The 19,234-nt window shown below is 43.1% G+C and overlaps 1 protein-coding gene across 1 annotated transcript in view; it reads left to right on the forward strand.

The window, feature by feature from the left end:
• The window catches only part of LOC138969343 (ankyrin repeat domain-containing protein 50-like), a 102,049-nt gene extending 98,671 nt beyond the window's left edge, over positions 1-3,378 (forward strand). Inside the window, exon 8 of the mRNA XM_070342117.1 lies at positions 2,671-3,378. The gene's annotated coding sequence lies outside the window, so the exon portion shown is untranslated. The remainder of the gene's footprint in view (positions 1-2,670) is intronic.
• Positions 3,379-19,234: the final 15,856 nt, after the last annotated feature.

Here is a 19,234-nt window from a genome sequence, read left to right on the forward strand (position 1 = left end):
TCCCACATATCGGGACAGAAACGGATACTGCTAACGTCAGGTAATATAAAACAAATATTAAAATTCCTTATCATACACCACATTTATTTTCATCCATAGAGAGAGAAAAAAAGGTCAAAGAAGTGCGTCGAAAAGAGCAGTTTGTACGCTCGAGGAAATTTGTCCAACTTCTCTGTATGGAGCAAAGACTGAGGCTTTGATCTGTCTGTGACGGAGGGCTGTTAACATAGTATACCATTATTAAAGGCAGCCCTTCCCGTGTACACGATCAAGTTCATCGCCACAGATCTGTCCTGGCTTTTTCATAGAATAAAAGCATCCTTCCAACTGGACACATACCAAATATTGATAACGCGGCTGCAATCTGTGCAAAGTAGGAATTTGGGCTGAATTAATTTAGCAGGAGATTGACAAAGGTGTCCGACTGTCACTTAAGAAATTACTTTGACAGTAACAATCCCACTGCACAGGAAGCACCCAAACTTGATTTTTTAGTTTGTATCCAATCTGAGGGATGGCTTTAATTGTTTATACCATGTAAAATCCTGGCCAGCACAGATATGGTGAGTCGAATCGTTGACAGGGGAAGGACTGCGCCTTTTTGGGTAACTTGACCGGTTTCATTCACTGTTGGTAGCAAAGAGGCTTGTATCGGTCTTTCACAGCGGTCCGTTGATAGAGTATGCCATTAATGGGGGGATCACCACGTGCGCTGAGTACACGGTCAGCGGCATCCCAAAACGAAGCAGACAGGCTGGGGTTTATGACCCATTTGCTTGGTTGGAGGGAACGACATGGCACTAAATAATTACTGAACGCCACTGGTCAACCACGCCAATATCAATGGTCTCCAGCCCGGCTGTGTGTGGTCAATCCATCTGGGCTTTGGGATATTCATGACAGATTTGTCTGGTTCGTTTTCTTCAGCACGCGGGGTAACGGGTTCCCCTTCCCCACTCCCTCCTTTCCTCTGCATCTTGGGTACCCTCTCTCTCTCTCTCTCTCACACACACACACACACACACTATGGGTATCTAGAGTCTGTGCGCGGCATAATAATACACATGCACATATGGAAGAGTGTGGGATCATACGTGTCTCCGTGTGTGTGTTGGTTGGAACTGTTGGGAAGGTAGTAAAAGGAGAGAGTTGGTGGTTCCCAACAAAATTCAAGTACAACAATTTTAACAACTTTCAAGGACAAAGTGAGCGTCAGAATCGACTCATTCTTGGTCCTACGCTACCTTCTACTACAAGAAATGCCCTATACATTTCCTCCCGCGACGATCATCCTTTTCTCTGTGAGCAATAAGGCTTTTGTGTCCTCGATTTAGGTCACTCCAATCTGCCAGAGAGGGCTACGAGAACAGAAAAGGAGAGGAAAGAAGGAGGAGAGGGGGTATGGGGCGTAAGAGAAATCGATAAGACAGCGAGATTCTTTCAGCTTCCATCTTGCGCGAAAACAAGAGAGTAAAAGCAAGGCCTTTGAGAAAACGGAATTCCTCGTCCTCCAATGTTTTTGTCACCGTCTCTTCAGACGGTAAAGCCGGCGGTGCTCTGACAACGACCCCCCCCCCCCCCTTCTCAACCCGCCACGTGCACCCACATACAAGAAAGAAAAGTGCTGAGCTTGCGTTTTGCTTAGAAAGAAAATTATGGTTCAAGTTTTTCATTCTTTCTTTTCTTCCCTGTACTTAAAATCTCTTTCTTGTTAAAAAAAAAAAAAAGAACAAAAAGTAGACTATTTTGGGCGAGATGGTCTTTAATTGAAAAGATGAGGCTCTCTCTACTTTATGATGATTTTTGCATTGATTTTCATGTAAAATTCTCATCTTCAGCTAGCGGGAGGTAGAAAGCAAGTTGTGCGCTCCGTTGGCGCTTGTGTATACCTCCTCCTTTCTCTTGAAAGTGTCATTTAGATTTTGGCAGCCGTTTCTCTGTTTTTATCGCAATGCAATTGCTAGAAAGGCAGAATGTAAAGAAAGCCTTTTTCGCAACATTTTCTCTAACGAGAGTGGTGTGGAGGAGCGAAGACCTCCCACAGCCTTTCCTGATGTCTGTCCATTTTCTCTTCATGTTGATGCTTAGAATAATAAATGGGTCTTTCCTTGTATTCATACAGCTTACAACAGCCTTTAGTGTTTTCTGCTTTCTGAAGTAATGTTCCGCTCAACACTTCTCACACGGAGACATAAATTTATAATATATATGTAAAACATGCACAGACACACGGAGGAGCAAGCACTACAGACAAAGAAAAGGCTTTTTATTTGTCTCTACCTCTCGCCGCTTTACTAAGTAAAATACTGCTTCTTCATTACACCCCCACCCCCGGTATAGGGGTGTGTATAGGTTTCACTCGATGTGTTTGTGTTCGCAAGTAGATCTCAAGAATGAACGGACCGATCGTCACCAAACTTGGTGAACAGGTTCTATACATTCCTGAGACGGTCCTTACAAAAATTGGGACCAGTCAAACACACGGTTAGGGAGTTATTGGTGGATTAAAATTATACAAGGCCTGGTATAGACGGACACCCCCGTTGGTCAAAGGGAAATAACCATTCTCACTGCCACCAACTGAGAAGGTTATTTCCCTTTGACGGGGGTGTAGTTCCTATCGGAGGAATTTCTTGTTTTATTTTCCTTTCTTCCATTTTCTGTTTTCAGCGTGCCATACATTTCCCAGCACCCATACTCAACTCAGCCCACAGACGACGACAAACTGTCAAACTTTTGTAGGGAGAATCTTCGTTGCGCACGTTTGTTTTTGTCTCAATCAATATTCGTACCGTTTGTTTTCCGTTATTTCTTCGTGACTTGTTTTACTGTTATAAACTCGCAAGTGTAATCGAGGGAAATGTTTTTGCTTTAAAATTCCTGAAAGTTCTAAAGATTTTGCTTCTTGTGTTTGCAGCAAATCTGTAGCACCACATCGCAAAGCCAGCGATTTACTCGTAATTTCATTGTTTTGGTTGTCTTGTGTTTTCGCAGTTTTACTCTAAAATCAAGAGTTATTATTCGAAAGTGAGATGATGCTTCTCCATACAGTATTACTGATTTCTGCTTCGTTTTGTTTTGTCTTTCATATTCAGCTAATGGTGCAAATGAGAGTGTGTACAGCTTCAAGTGCATAGTTCACTTTCAGCTCAGAAGCGTTTGGTGCAATTGTTTTGTTTTCATTTTGTTTTCTCCATTTTAACAAGAACAAGTGATTTGTGCATTGTAAACAAAGGAATGTGTTAAGTCAGTTTCTGAGTGAGCTATTATTATTGTGATTACGTTAGCTTTTCGATGAATGTTGTACTGGAACTTTTAACAGAATTTTAAGTTTGTTTCAGTACAACATGTGTACAGTCAAATAAAAATGAAAATACATGTCCTGCTTCACATATGGCGTGTGTGTATGTGTGTGTGCCAAAGTGTGAAGGAAATTAAGAATTAAGGTAACCTTGACACAAGCGCACATATTTTTTTCTTTTTCCCCACATTCGCAATTCCTCATGTTGCGGTAAATAAATGCATCCACTCAAATCATGTATATATCCGAACATAGACATGTATATATAGACAAAATTGGGTTGAACACTGTTATTCAAAGAACTACAATTAACAATGCCGCATACGAACAATTAGATCAATGGAGCACAGCAAGCCAAGCTTATAAACGTCTCTTAAAATAAGATCGGATTTGGTGAACTAATGCAACATAATTATGTCAATGAGCGGTTCTGGTGAGGTTATGCCCCTTCTTTCTTTCGGCTGGTAACAGGCGGAACCTCGCGGCAAGATCACAGGAGTTGTCTCGCGTTATCACCTCAGAAGCGTAAAAGTGGAAAAGGGTGGGGGTGATAACTACAGAAATACTAAAATAAAAGTAAAAACAGCTAAAACAGCATGAAACTTATGAACACGCACATAACAACAACAAAAACACACGCGCCTAAAACAATCAGCATTATAAACAATATCTCATTCACCGTCATTTGCACACCCAGCGATTTGAGAAATGTGCACACCGAATAATACATGATAAAGAAGGATTCGTTGTGCCCGGCTACGTGCTACAGTTGGAGATGGAAGTTCACCAAAAATGGGGACCATACTAACAAAAATACGGTGGGTAAAATAGGCGCCCCCATTTTTTCAGCAAACGCCACCCCAGGCCGCTTTGGACGGGTAGAAATTCCGTAGTTTCCAAGTCTATGGATAAAGCTCGCGTAAGAAGAATACGTCACGGTCGAAAGTCTTTGACGTCAATTAATGCATCATGACGTCATGCCTCCCTGTAGATTTTCTCTCTCGCGCATTGTGTGTGTTTGTGTTCATTTTGTGCACATGTGTTAGTGTTACTGTGTGTGTGTGTGTGTGTGTGTGTATTTGTGTGTGTGTGTGTGTGTGTGCGCGCACGCGTGCATGAGTTTGTACTCGTATGTGTGTGGTGTGTGTGTAAGTGTGTGTGTGGGCATAAGTGTATGTGTGTGCGTGTATGTGCGTGTATGTGTGTTTGTAAAGGTGTGCATGTCCGTCTGTCCATATGTGCGTATGGGTGTGTGTTTTGTGTGTATGAAGTTTTTTGTTAGAGAGTGAGTGAGTGCGTGTGAGTGAGTGTGTGTGTGTGTGTGACTTGGTGTGTGTGTGTGTGTGTGTGTGTGTGTGTTTGAGAGAGAGAGAGTGTGTGTGTGGGTGTGTATGTGTGAATGTGTGTGTGCATGAGTTTGTGTGTATGTTTGTGTGTGTATGAGTGTGTATATGTGTTTGTAAAGGTGTGTGTGTCCGACTGTCTATGTGCGTATTTGTTTGTTTGTTTGCTCAACGCCCAGCCGACCACGAAGGGCCATATCAGGGCGGTGCTGCTTTGACATATAGAGTGCGCCACACACAAGACAGAAGTCGCAGCACAGGCTTCATGTCTCACCCAGTCACATTATTCTGACACCGGACAAACCAGTCCTAGCACTAACCCCATAATGCCAGACGCCAGGCGGAGCAGCCACTAGATTGCCAATTTTAAAGTCTTAGGTATGACCCGGCCAACCGTGCCGGTCTATGTGCGTATAAAAGTGTGTTATGTGTGTATGAGATTTGTGTCAGTCAATGTGTGTGTGTGTGTGTGTGTGTGCGTGCGTGCGTATGTACAGTGTGTGTGGGTGTTTGTTTGTTTGCTTAACGCCCAGCCGACCACGAAGGGCCATATCAGGGCGGTGCTGCTTTGACATATAACGTGCGCCACACACAAGACAGAAGTCGCAGCACAGGCTTCATGTCTCACCCAGTCACATTATTCTGACACCGGACCAACCGGAGTGTGTGTGTGTGTGTGAATGTGTGTGCGCATGAGTTTGTGTGTATGTTTGTGTGTGTGTGAGTGTGTATATGTGTTTGTTTGTAAAGGTGTGTGTGTCCGTCTGTCTATGTGCGTATTTGTTTGTTTGTTTCCATAATTATCAGGGCGGTGCTGCTTTGAGATATAACGTGCGCCACACAAAAGGCAGAAGTCGCAGCACAGGCTTCATGTCTCACCCAGTCACATTATTCTGACACCGGACCAACCAGTCCTAGCATGCACTAACCCCATAATGCCAGCCGCCAGGCGGAGCACCCACTAGATTGCCAATTTTAAAGTCTTAGGTATGACCCGGCCTGGGTTCCAACCCACGACCTCCCGATCACGGGGCGGACGCCTTACCACTAGGCCAACCGTGTATGTGCGTATGAGTGTGTGTATGAGATTTGTTTGAGTCAATGTGTGTGTGTGTGTGTGTGTGTGTCTGTGGGTATGTGCGTGCGTACATGCGTGCGTATGTACATGTGTGTGTCTTCTATCTATGTCTCTGGTATAAGAGATAAAGAGAGAGAGAGAAAGAGAGAGAGAGAGAGAGAAAGAGAGAGAGAGAGAGAGAGAGAGAGTGGGAGGGTTGGTTTGTGTTTGTGCGTGTGCGTAAGTGTATGTGTGTTTGTTTGTAAAGGTGTGCATGTCCGTCTGTCTATATGTGCGTATGGGGGTGTGTTTTGTGTGTACAGTGAAGTGTGTGTGAGAGAGTGAGTGCGTGTGAGTGAGTGTGTATGTGTGTAACTTGGGTGTGTGTGTGTGTGTGTGTGTGTGTGTTCGTGTGTGTGTGTGTTTGAGAGAGAGAGAGAGAGAGAGAGAGAGAGAGAGAGAGAGAGAGAGAGAGAGAGAGAGAGAGAGAGAGAGAGAGAGAGGTTTGTCTTTCGCTGGGGTATGCAGTGCCTTGGCGTTGCACATCTACTTAATTATTATTTAAGCTGCCTTAGACATGTTGTGCACGAGAACAGGAAGTAAGCATAATAGTAGCAGGGTTATAACATTACGAATAAAAACAGCTAACTTCATAGATAGAGAACCAAATAAAAACAAGAATAGTAAGTTGTTGGAACGTTTGTTATTGACAGAACTACAACACAAACATCAACACAATAAATTTGCAAGAGGGAGAGAGATTGATAGACACAGCGAGAGAGTGAGAGAAAGAAGTGATAGCGGGAGGGAGTGACTTTTTTTTTTTTTGGGGGGGGGGGGGGTGAGTTCAGGCTACAGAGATCACCTTTGCGAGAGAGACAGAGAGAGACTGACTGACTGACTATTAGGGTTTAACGTCCTCTTAGACCAACTGGTCTATATTGGGACAGGTATTGGTAATACGTTGAAGATATGGTGTGATACTTTGATTCGAACAAGCCCGCTGTGGCTGTCTTCTTCGATACGCCAGCATTGGGTTTGTCTCGTCAAAGTATCGAAATACGATCATGATGATCGGAGACGAGAGATGATGCATGCGTGTCTTCGTGTTTTACAAGTCCTGAGACTTTCGCTGTGAACGTGGGATCTTTTTCGTGCGCATGTGTGCACACGGGGGTGTTCGGACACCGAAGAGAGTCTGCACAAAGTTGACTCCGAGAAATAAATCTCTCGCCGAACGTGGGGATCGAACCCACGCTGATAGCGACCAACTGGCTACAAAGCCAGCGCGCTACCAACTGAGCTACGTCCCCGCCCCGAGAGAGAGAGAGAGAGAGAGAGAGAGAGAGAGAGAGAGAGAGAGAGAGAGAGAGAGAGAGAGAGAGAGAGGGAGAGAGAGAAAGAGGGAGAGGGAGATTCAGATTCAGATTCAAAACTTTAATACAAAGGGATAAAGGTTTTAGGCAATGCCTAATCTTCCAACCTGTCCCTTTTAGACATACATGACATTATACATTACAATTATATATTTATATAACATGTATTGAACAGCCAAACGAATAACTAATTAACTAAGAATTTGTAATCAGGTTAAAACTAACAAAACACTAGTTATAATAATAATAATCATAATAATAAATAACTTTTCTATAGCGCGAGTCCCATCAATTGGCTCCAGGCGCTTTACAAATTCATTATAGAATAAACTAGCACAAATCAACAAGCATACAAAGCATACATTTAACTGAGACATAACACCAAGATCCCAAGCACTAAGCAAAACTTAGCGTACAATGTTAAAAGTACACACACACACACACACACGCGCGCGCGCGCGCGCACGCACGCGCACACACAAAGATACCATTGACAAATAGACCATAAAGCACATACAGGGTAGAGAGTTCCAAAACAGAATAGTTGTGGAGAGTCTACTCAGGCTAAGCAAAGGCTTTACGAAACAGGTAGTTTTGAGTTGTGTTTTGAAGGAGGAAAGGCTGCTGGAGTCACGGATAGAACTTGGAAGCGAGTTCCAGACGGTCGGAATCTGGTACCTAAAGGTTCTTTCACCAAAGGCCTTGGTCCTGGTTTTGGGGATGCGAAGGAGTTTTTCAGAGGAGGATCTGAGAGAACGGGATGGCTCGTAGATACTGAGGGAATGGGACAAATAGGGGGGAAGTGATTTCTCAAAACAGCGGTACCCTAACAGAGCCAGCTTGTACTCGATTATATACTTCATAGGAAGCCAGTGAAGGGTGGTAAGTAGGGGAGTGACATGGTCTTTCTTAAACTTCTGCAGAATGAGCCTTGCAGCACTGTTCTGGACTCTCTGTAAGCGATCAAGTTCTTCAGTGGGGAGGCCGGCAAGCAATGAGTTGCAGTAGTCAAGTCGACTCAGGATCAGAGAGGAGACAAGTTGAACAGTGGCTTGGAGTGTCAGGAATGATCTGACAGAGGAAATCTTGCGCAACTCAAAAAAGGCACATTTACAACAAAACTAATGTGTTTTTGCATCGTCAGAGCAGAGTCTAGGTACACGCCTAGGTCCTTAACAGCGGTTTGGGAGACAATCTGCGTGTCGCCTATTGTCAGGGAAGTACAGTCAATCTGATTTAAAGCATGCCTTGAGCCTGACAGCATCACCTCAGTTTTTGAGTTATTCAGCTTGAGTTGGTTGGTTGGTTTTTTGGGGTTTAATGTCTCTTCAGCAGATGCTAGCTGCTATTCGAGACCGATACAGTTATTTTCTTTTCCCTTCATATGGCAACTTCTACGTTTCAGACTATTTACATTCAAATCTATCACTGTAAAAGAAGGTTCTCAAAATTAATAATTTTCACTTCTGGTACTTTAAATCTTGTAAAAAATCTTGATCTCTTTTAAAAAGTTAAAAATCTTGTCCGGGGGAACATCCCGGAATAAAACCTTCAGTGTTTCCGCATTGTAGTGTTTGTCTCGAAATTCTTGAACGTCTACACATTTTGTGAGAACATGTTCTAATGTCCATGGTTCGTCACATCCAAAACAGTATGGTGGATCTTCACCTTTCAGCAGATACGAATGTGTAATGTGACTGTGCCCAATGTGTAAGCGACAGAGAACTGTCTCTTCTTTCCTGTTGAGGCGACATTGGGGTAGGCTGTCCGACAGCTGGGGGTTGGTTGGTTTTTGGGGTTTAATGTCTCTTCAGCAGATGCTAGCTGCTATTCGAGACCGATGCAGTTATTTTCTTTTCCCTTCATATGGCAAGTTCTACGTTTCAGACTATTTACATTCAAATCTATCACTGTAAAAGAAGGTTCTAAAAATTAATAATTTTCACTTCTGGTACTTTAAATCTTGTAGAAAATCTTGATCTCTTTTAAAAAGTTAAAAATCTCCGACAGCTGGGGGACGATCTTATGGAGTTTATTTTCTTCACATTCGTCCCATTCACTCTGCCATAGGTACTTTATGTACATGTTGGTGCGAGTTCTGAAATCTGAATGCTTTGTGTGTTTGTCAGTGATGAGTCTTTCTCTGGCTTCTTTAGCAGCTTGATCAGCTGCAGAATTGCCTCTAATTCCAACATGGGATGGCACCCATGCAAACACAATCCTTTTGCCTTCTTCAATCAGAGATGCATGTAGCTCTTGGATTTCGACCAACAGTGGGTGATCTAGCTGAGTTCTCTTCACGGCGGTAAGAGCCGATAGGGAATCCGACAGAATCAGGAAGTCTTTCTTTTTTGACTGATATACCTGTTTCAGAGCTAGCTGTAAAGCTTTCAACTCTGCAGAAAATACAGAACTGTCATCCGGAAGACGGGCCGAAAAGGCCCTATCGAGTTTAGGACCTGTGACAGAAGCTGATGCCACTTTACTTTCAGCTTTGGACCCATCAGTGTATATTCGTTGATGGGAAGGAACTGGCTAAAACACTGTTTAAAAATCAAATCATTTGTCTCTGACTTCTTTAACCTTGTCAGATCGAGTCGAACAACTGGATCTGGCAATGTCCATGGTGGTGTTTCTGTCCATCGATTTTCACTAACATGATCGAGTTTTATCTTTGATTCGGCCAGATGTGACTGAATCCGAGAAGACAGAGGTGCTCGATCATTTGGGTGACATTCAAAAAATTCAGAGCATTGTGGTTGAAATACGCATTGGTAGGCTGGATTTGTAGGCATAGCTTTCAGTTTCAACACATAATTTAGGGTGAGTTTCAGGCGTCGCAGCCTCAGAGAGGGTTCTTTGGCCTCAACATATAAGGACTGTACTGGAGACGTCCTGAAAGCTCCCAGACAAAGACGTATACCCTGGTGGTGTATTGTGTCTAATAGCCTTAGGTTGGATTTTGCGGCTCCACCATAGACGACACAACCATAGTCCAACTTGGATCGGATTAAAGCACGGTAAAGTCTGAGTAGGACTGTGCGGTCAGCACCCCAGTCCGTATGAGAAACCACTTTCAATACATCCAGAGCTTTCAGACATGATGTTCTCAGATACTGGATATGTTTAAGGAATGTTAGTCGACGGTCAAAGGTCAGTCCTAGGAATTTAAATTCTTCAACAACCTTGACAGGATTACCATTCAGGACCAGAGAGGGTTCTGGCATGGCTCCCCTTTGTTTGCAAAGATGCATACAGACAGTTTTGCTGGTGGAAAATTTGAAACCGTTCTCCGTTACCCATTTTTGCACCTTGTCTATACATAATTGAAGCTGCCTTTCCACTCTATGTAGGGATTTGCCACGCACACAAAGTGCAAAGTCATCAACAAACAAGGATGACTCGGATCCTTTCAGTACTGCCTTTACTATGTTATTGATTTTGATGTTGAACAACATGGGTGATAGAATGCTTACTTGAGGAACACCCATCTCTTGTTGACAGAACTCTGATAGGTTGGGACCGACCCGTACTGTAAAAAATCGATTACTTAGAAATCCTTCCACAAAAACAGGGAGACGTCCACGAAAACCCATTTCATGCAAATCAGCTAAAATACCGTGTTTCCAGGTCGTGTCGTAAGCCTTCTCGAGATCAAAAAATATAGCTAGTACATGTTCAGATCTCGCAAAGGCCTCTCGAACGAAGGTCTCAAAACGTACCAAATGATCAGTGGTGCTGTGTCCCTTTCGGAAGCCACATTGCACATCACTCAAGAGGTTTTGTTTTTCTAGATACCACACCATCCTAGCGTTAACCAATCGCTCCATGGTTTTACACAGACAGCTGGTCAAGGCTATCGGACGGTAGTTGCTGGGGTTTGTATGATCTTTACCTGGTTTTGGAATGGGGACAATCATCGCTTCTTGCCATGAAGGTGGAAAGGATCCACTCTCCCATATGTGGTTAAAAACCTTCAGCAAGACCAGAAGACAACTTTCTGGTAGGTGTGTGAGGAACTGATAATGTATTCCGTCCAGCCCTGTTGCTGAGTTGTTGCATTTTTGTAAGGCTTGTTTGAGTTCAGTTATACTGAACAACTTGTTGTAGTTCTCCTCATTCTGAGATGAGAAGTTTATGGGTTTACGTTCTTGGGTGGCTTTGATTTTTTGAAAATCTGTGCAGTAATTTTCTGTTGATGAGTTTTTTTCCATTGTTGAAGCCAGAACGTTTGCTACTTCATTCTTCTGGGTTATAAGGGATCCATTTACCACAAGGTGGTTAATTGATGCAGATCCTTTTTTCCCTTTGATTTTACGAATAGCATTCCAAACTTTACTTGATGATACCTTAGAGTTTAAGTTTGAGCAAAAAGACCTCCAGGATGTTCTTTTAGAATGTTTTATGACAGTGCGACTCTTAGCGCGAAATCTGAAGAAAGTCAACTTCTTGCTAAGGGTCGGGCATCTGTAGAACCTGTGTAGACTTCTCTTTCGCTCAGATCGGGCTTCTTGGCATTCTTGATTAAACCATGGCACTTTAATGCGGTTGTTTGAAGATGTTTTTGGGATGTACTCAGTGGCAATGTCTTGTAGAGTGTTTGTAAAAATAGATGATGGGTCGTCACTTCCATCAAAGACAGTGTCTTCTGTGAGTTGGACAGAACATTCGGCAGTAAAAGACAGCCAGTTTGCCTTGTTCAGGTTCCATCTCTGGGGGGAAGCTTCTTCCAATCCATCTATTTGAGACATCAAGATAGGGAAATGATCGCTACCACATGTGTCATCATAGACTTTAAATTCAAAGTCTAGAACAAGAGAGGTGTCGCAAATAACTAGATCTAGTATGGACTTGCATCCTGTTGCTGGATGGAGATATGTTGGTACTCCATCGTTTAAAACGCATAGATTACGATTGTCTAAAAAATCTTCTAGAATTCGTCCTCTCGTACTTAGAGAGTTGCTGCCCCATAAAGGGGAATGAGCGTTAAAATCTCCCATTAAAACAAAGGGAGCTGGAAGCTGATCAATAAGATTTTCAAGATCGTGCTTCGTGTAACATTTGGATGGTGACAGATATACACTGCAGAGAGTGATGGTTTTATCTAATGTCACTCGTGCTGCGACGGCTTGAATGTTTGTACATAGGTTGATCTCACTACAAAGTACACTTTTCTTAATCAAAAGAGCAACTCCCCCAGACGTGTTATTGTCTGAATGGTTTCTAAAAACATTGTATCCAGATACATTAAAATCTTTGTTTGGTTTCAGCATTGTTTCCTGTAATGCTGTAGCAACAGGATGAAATTTGTGTAAAAGTAGACATAATTCTTCATAGTTAGCTTGGACCCCTCTACAATTCCATTGAATAAAATTGGCTATGTTTGTTTAGTTTTAAGAAGTTTCTGCCTCCATACCCTCTTCGTCGGATAAACTCCCAAAACGGTTGTATAGTGTGATGGGATTTTTCTCCATTTTTGGGGTGCGAGGCGATCTTTGGGGCAGAGTAACTTTTCCCTTGTCCGGAGGTGTTCGTGGTGTGGATTGAGTAAGGTCCACTACCTCCACTACCTCGACGGCCCCCTTCCTGTGAGTTGCCCTGTGAACGGGCTTCTGGGTTGGGGTGGTGAAGCGAACCTCACCAGGAGACCCCATAGGGTCCTCAATTGGGGTGGTGAAGCGAACCTCACCAGGAGCCCCCACAGGGTCTCCAGTTGGGGCGGTGAAGCAAACCTCACCAGGAGACCCCATAGAGTCTCCAGTGGGGATAGCCCCACCTGTGCTTTCATCTGTCTGTGTACACATACTTTTGTTTCTTGTGGGCTCTGTCCTTTTCAACATGGACGGGCCTGCCTGGACACCCACAGACCTATATGAAATACTGGTCTGGGTGGGTGTTGACTTTGTTGCAGGTCTTTGACTGACTGCTGCCGCAAAACTTTTCTGGAAGGAAAAAACATTCGTTTTTTCAACCTCCTTCCTGGCGTCTGAGAAAGACATCTTTTTCTCCGTTTTTGTTTTTTGAATGGCCTGTTCAAACTTGTATTTTGGACATTCTCTGGAGGACGGGGAATGGTTTCCCTTACAGTTTGTGCAGGTGGGTGGTGATGTGCAGGGACCTTCGTGAGGATCTCCGCCACACCTCTCGCACACTGCCTTCTGTTTACATCCAGCCTTTGAATGTCCAAATCTTTGGCATTGGAAACATCTCATTGGTGATGGAATATACAAAGTCACTCTTATTTGAACAAATCCCACTTTTATTTTCTCAGGGATGGTTGGGGTACAAAAAGTGACGAAAAGGGTGTTGGTGGGTACTCTGATATCGCCCTTCCTGATCAACACCCGGTACACATCAATGACACCTTGATCCTTTAGACCTTCTTTTATTTCAGCCTCACTGAGGCCCTCCAGCTCTCGGCATCGGATGACTCCTTTGCTGGTGTTCAGGCCTCTGTGAGGACTGACCTTGACCGGTCTATCAACAAATTTCTGACCATTCAGACGGAGAAGACCATCTGATGCCTTTTTTGAAGGACATTCAATCAGTAGAGAACCATTACGAAGCCTCTTAATGTTGTCTATCGTTGATGATACTCCTGCAATAACCTTCTGTATCGCAAAAGGCGAAAGTTTGGAGATGGGCTGTGCCTCATCTGCTGTCTCAACAACAATGAAACGGGGTTGGTTGGTTGGTTTTTGGGGTTTAATGTCTCTTCAGCAGATGCTAGCTGCTATTCGAGACCGATACAGTTATTTTCTTTTCCCTTCATATGGCAACTTCTACGTTTCAGACTATTTACATTCAAATCTATCACTGTAAAAGAAGGTTCTCAAAATTAATAATTTTCACTTCTGGTACTTTAAATCTTGTAAAAAATCTTGATCTCTTTTAAAAAGTTAAAAATCTTGTCCGGGGGAACATCCCGGAATAAAACCTTCAGTGTTTGCGCATTGTAGTGTTTGTCTCGAAATTCTTGAACGTCTACACATTTTGTGAGAACATGTTCTAATGTCCATGGTTCGTCACATCCAAAACAGTATGGTGGATCTTCACCTTTCAGCAGATACGAATGTGTAATGTGACTGTGCCCAATGTGTAAGCGACAGAGAACTGTCTCTTCTTTCCTGTTGAGGCGACATTGGGGTAGGCTGTCCGACAGCTGGGGAACGATCTTATGAAGTTTATTTTCTTCACATTCGTCCCATTCACTCTGCCATAGGTACTTTATGTACATGTTGGTGCGAGTTCTGAAATCTGAATGCTTTGTGTGTTTGTCAGTGATGAGTCTTTCTCTGGCTTCTTTAGCAGCTTGATCAGCTGCAGAGTTGCCTCTAATTCCAACATGGGATGGCACCCATGCAAACACAATCCTTTTGCCTTCTTCAATCATAGATGCATGTAGCTCTTGGATTTCGACCAACAGTGGGTGATCTAGCTGAATTCTCTTCACGGCGGTAAGAGCCGATAGGGAATCCGACAGAATCAGGAAGTCTTTCTTTTTTGACTGATATACCTGTTTCAGAGCTAGCTGTAAAGCTTTCAACTCTGCAGAAAATACAGAACTGTCATCCGGAAGACGGGCCGAAAAGGCCCTATCGAGTTTAGGACCTGTGACAGAAGCTGATGCCACTTTACTTTCAGCTTTGGACCCATCAGTGTATATTCGTTGATGGGAAGGAAACTCGGTACAGAACTGGCTAAAACACTGTTTAAAAATCAAATCATTTGTCTCTGACTTCTTTAACCTTGTCAGATCGAGTCGAACAACTGGATCTGGCAATGTCCATGGTGGTGTTTCTGTCCATCGATTTTCACTAACATGATCGAGTTTTATCTTTGATTCGGCCAGATGTGACTGAATCCGAGAAGACAGAGGTGCTCGATCATTTGGGTGACTTTCAAAAAATTCAGAGCATTGTGGTTGAAATACGCATTGGTAGGCTGGATTTGTAGGCATAGCTTTCAGTTTCAACACATAATTTAGGGTGAGTTTCAGGCGTCGCAGCCTCAGAGGGGGTTCTTTGGCCTCAAAATATAAGGACTGTACTGGAGACGTCCTGAAAGCTCCCAGACAAAGACGTATACCCTGGTGGTGTATTGTGTCTAATAGCCTTAGGTTGGATTTTGCGGCTCCACCATAGACGACACAACCATAGTCCAACTTGGATCGGATTAAAGCACGGTAAAGTCTGAGTAGGACTGTGCGGTCAGCACCCCAGTCCGTATGAGAAACCACTTTCAATACATCCAGAGCTTTCAGACATGATGTTCTCAGATACTGGATATGTTTAAGGAATGTTAATCGACGGTCAAAGGTCAGTCCTAGGAATTTAAATTCTTCAACAACCTTGACAGGATTACCATTCAGGACCAGAGAGGGTTCTGGCATGGCTCCCCTTTGTTTGCAAAGATGCATACAGACAGTTTTGCTGGTGGAAAATTTGAAACCATTCTCTGTTACCCATTTTTGCACCTTGTCTATACATAATTGAAGCTGCCTTTCCACTCTATGTAGGGATTTGCCACGCACACAAAGTGCAAAGTCATCAACAAACAAGGATGACTCGGATCCTTTCAGTACTGCCTTTACTATGTTATTGATTTTGATGTTGAACAACATGGGTGATAGAATGCTTCCTTGAGGAACACCCATCTCTTGTTGACAGAACTCTGATAGGTTGGGACCAACCCGTACTGTAAAAAATCGATTACTTAGAAATCCTTCCACAAAAACAGGGAGACGTCCACGAAAACCCATTTCATGCAAATCAGCTAAAATACCGTGTTTCCAGGTCGTGTCGTAAGCCTTCTCGAGGTCAAAAAATATAGCTAGTACATGTTCAGATCTCGCAAAGGCCTCTCGAACGAAGGTCTCAAAACGTACCAAATGATCAGTGGTGCTGTGTCCCTTTCGGAAGCCACATTGCACATCACTTAAGAGGTTTTGTTTTTCTAGGTACCACACCATCCTAGCGTTGACCAATCTCTCCATGGTTTTACACAGACAGCTGGTCAAGGCTATCGGACGGTAGTTGCTGGGGTTTGTATGATCTTTACCTGGTTTTGGAATGGGGACAATCATCGCTTCTTGCCATGAAGGTGGAAAGGATCCACTCTCCCATATGTGGTTAAAAACCTTCAGCAAGACCAGAAGACAACTTTCTGGTAGGTGTGTGAGGAACTGATAATGTATTCCGTCCAGCCCTGTTGCTGAGTTGTTGCATTTTTGTAAGGCTTGTTTGAGTTCAGTTATACTGAACAACTTGTTGTATTTCTCCTCATTCTGAGATGAGAAGTTTATGGGTTTACGTTCTTGGGTGGCTTTGATTTTTTGAAAATCTGTGCAGTAATTTTCTATTGATGAGTTTTTTTCCATTGTTGAAGCCAGAACGTTTGCTACTTCATTCTTCTGGGTTATAAGGGATCCATTTACCACAAGGTGGTTAATTGATGCAGATCCTTTTTTCCCTTTGATTTTACGAATAGCATTCCAAACTTTACTTGATGATACCTTAGAGTTTAAGTTTGAGCAAAAAGACCTCCAGGATGTTCTTTTAGAATGTTTTATGACAGTGCGACTCTTAGCGCGAAATCTGAAGAAAGTCAACTTCTTGCTAAGGGTCGGGCATCTGTAGAACCTGTGTAGACTTCTCTTTCGCTCAGATCGGGCTTCTTGGCATTCTTGATTAAACCATGGCACTTTAATGCGGTTGTTTGAAGATGTTTTTGGGATGTACTCAGTGGCAATGTCTTGTAGAGTGTTTGTAAAAATAGATGATGGGTCGTCACTTCCATCAAAGACAGTGTCTTCTGTGAGTTGGACAGAACATTCGGCAGTAAAAGACAGCCAGTTTGCCTTGTTCAGGTTCCATCTCTGGGGGGAAGCTTCTTCCAATCCATCTATTTGAGACATCAAGATAGGGAAATGATCGCTACCACATGTGTCATCATAGACTTTAAATTCAAAGTCTAGAACAAGAGAGGTGTCGCAAATAACTAGATCTAGTATGGACTTGCATCCTGTTGCTGGATGGAGATAGGTTGGTACTCCATCGTTTAAAACGCATAGATTACGATTGTCTAAAAAATCTTCTAGAATTCGTCCTCTCGTACTTAGAGAGTTGCTGCCCCATAAAGGGGAATGAGCGTTAAAATCTCCCATTAAAACAAAGGGAGCTGGGAGCTGATCAATAAGATTTTCAAGATCGTGCTTCGTGTAACATTTTGATGGTGACAGATATACACTGCAGAGAGTGATGGTTTTATCTAATGTCACTCGTGCTGCGACAGCTTGAATGTTTGTACATAGGTTGATCTCACTACAAAGTACACTTTTCTTAATCAAAAGAGCAACTCCCCCAGACGTGTTATTGTCTGAATGGTTTCTAAAAACATTGTATCCAGATACATTAAAATCTTTGTTTGGTTTCAGCATTGTTTCCTGTAATGCTGTAGCAACAGGATGAAATTTGTGTAAAAGTAGACATAATTCTTCATAGTTAGCTTGGACCCCTCTACAATTCCATTGAATAAAATTGGCTATGTTTGTTTAGTTTTAAGAAGTTTCTGCCTCCATACCCTCTTCGTCGGATAAACTCCCAAAATGATTGTATAGTGTGATGGGATTTTTCTCCATTTTTGGGGTGCGAGGCGATCTTTGGGGCAGAGTAACTTTTCCCTTGTCCGGAGGTGTTCGTGGTGTGGATTGAGTGAGGTCCACTACCTCCACAACCTCGACGGCCCCCTTCCTGTGAGTTGCCCTGTGAACGGGCTTCTGGGTTGGGGTGGTGAAGCGAACCTCACCAGGAGACCCCATAGGGTCCTCAATTGGGGTGGTGAAGCGAACCTCACCAGGAGCCCCCACAGGGTCTCCAGTTGGGGCGGTGAAGCAAACCTCACCAGGAGACCCCATAGAGTCTCCAGTGGGGATAGCCCCACCTGTGCTTTCATCTGTCTGTGTACAAATATTTTTGTTTCTTGTGGGCTCTGTCCTTTTCAACATGGACGGGCCTGCCTGGACACCCACAGACCTATATGAAATACTGGTCTGGGTGGGTGTTGACTTTGTTGCAGGTCTTTGACTGACTGCTGCCGCAAAACTTTTCTGGAAGGAAAAAACATTCGTTTTTTCAACCTCCTTCCTGGCGTCTGAGAAAGACATCTTTTTCTCCGTTTTTGTTTTTTGAATGGCCTGTTCAAACTTGTATTTTGGACATTCTCTGGAGGTAGTTAGTTAGTTAGTTAGCTGTTGCTTTTCGGGTCCAGCGGACCATAATAGGCCAAATCAGGACCCCACAAGTTAATCATTGCACATTTTTAGATTAAAACACTTCTAATACATAAAAATTAAAATCCGTAACGTCACCCGAAGGCAACCAAAAAGTCAAAGCAAAACCCTATATGTCAAATAAACTAGGTTGTTTTAAAATTCAAATCTTAAAATAAAGACCAGACTCTTTTAAAAACTCAAAAAGAGCTGAAGAGCTGACCTCTGTAAAAATACTTTTCAAGCTCGAGGTGCCAAAATACTTTTCTCGTTGATCATACAGATCAGCACACTCGGTGAGAAAATGACTCACAGTAAAACCAGTATCACAGGCGTGGCACCATGGTGCCTCTTCTCTTTTAAGCAGATGAACATGAGTGAGATAAGTGTGACCAGTATGTAACCTGGCCAAAACACTTTCTTCTTTTCTACTTGAAGCCACTAAAGGAAGTGGCTTTAAAAGGTCAGGAAGAGTTTTATACAATTTGTTTTCCGTGCAGGCAGACCAACGGTCTTGCCAGAGTTTTAAGCTGTAACAAAGTATCTTCCTACGCAAGTCAGTAAAAGGAACAGACTGCTCAGGGAAACGAGGAACCGTCAAATCTAGAGCATCCTTTGCTGCCTTGTCAGTAACCTCGTTGCCATGTATATGACTGGGCTGGACTGGCATATGACTGGGCGCCCACATAAAATTGATAATCTTGCCTTCAGAAATAAGTTTAGTGTGATTGGTTGGTTTTTGGGGTTTAATGTCTCTTCAGCAGATGCTAGCTGCTATTCGAGACCGATGCAGTTATTTTCTTTTCCCTTCATATGGCAAGTTCTACGTTTCAGACTATTTACATTCAAATCTATCACTGTAAAAGAAGGTTCTAAAAATTAATAATT

Source organism: Littorina saxatilis, linkage group LG6 (assembly GCF_037325665.1).
Source record: "Littorina saxatilis isolate snail1 linkage group LG6, US_GU_Lsax_2.0, whole genome shotgun sequence".
Lineage (NCBI taxonomy): Eukaryota > Metazoa > Mollusca > Gastropoda > Littorinimorpha > Littorinidae > Littorina > Littorina saxatilis.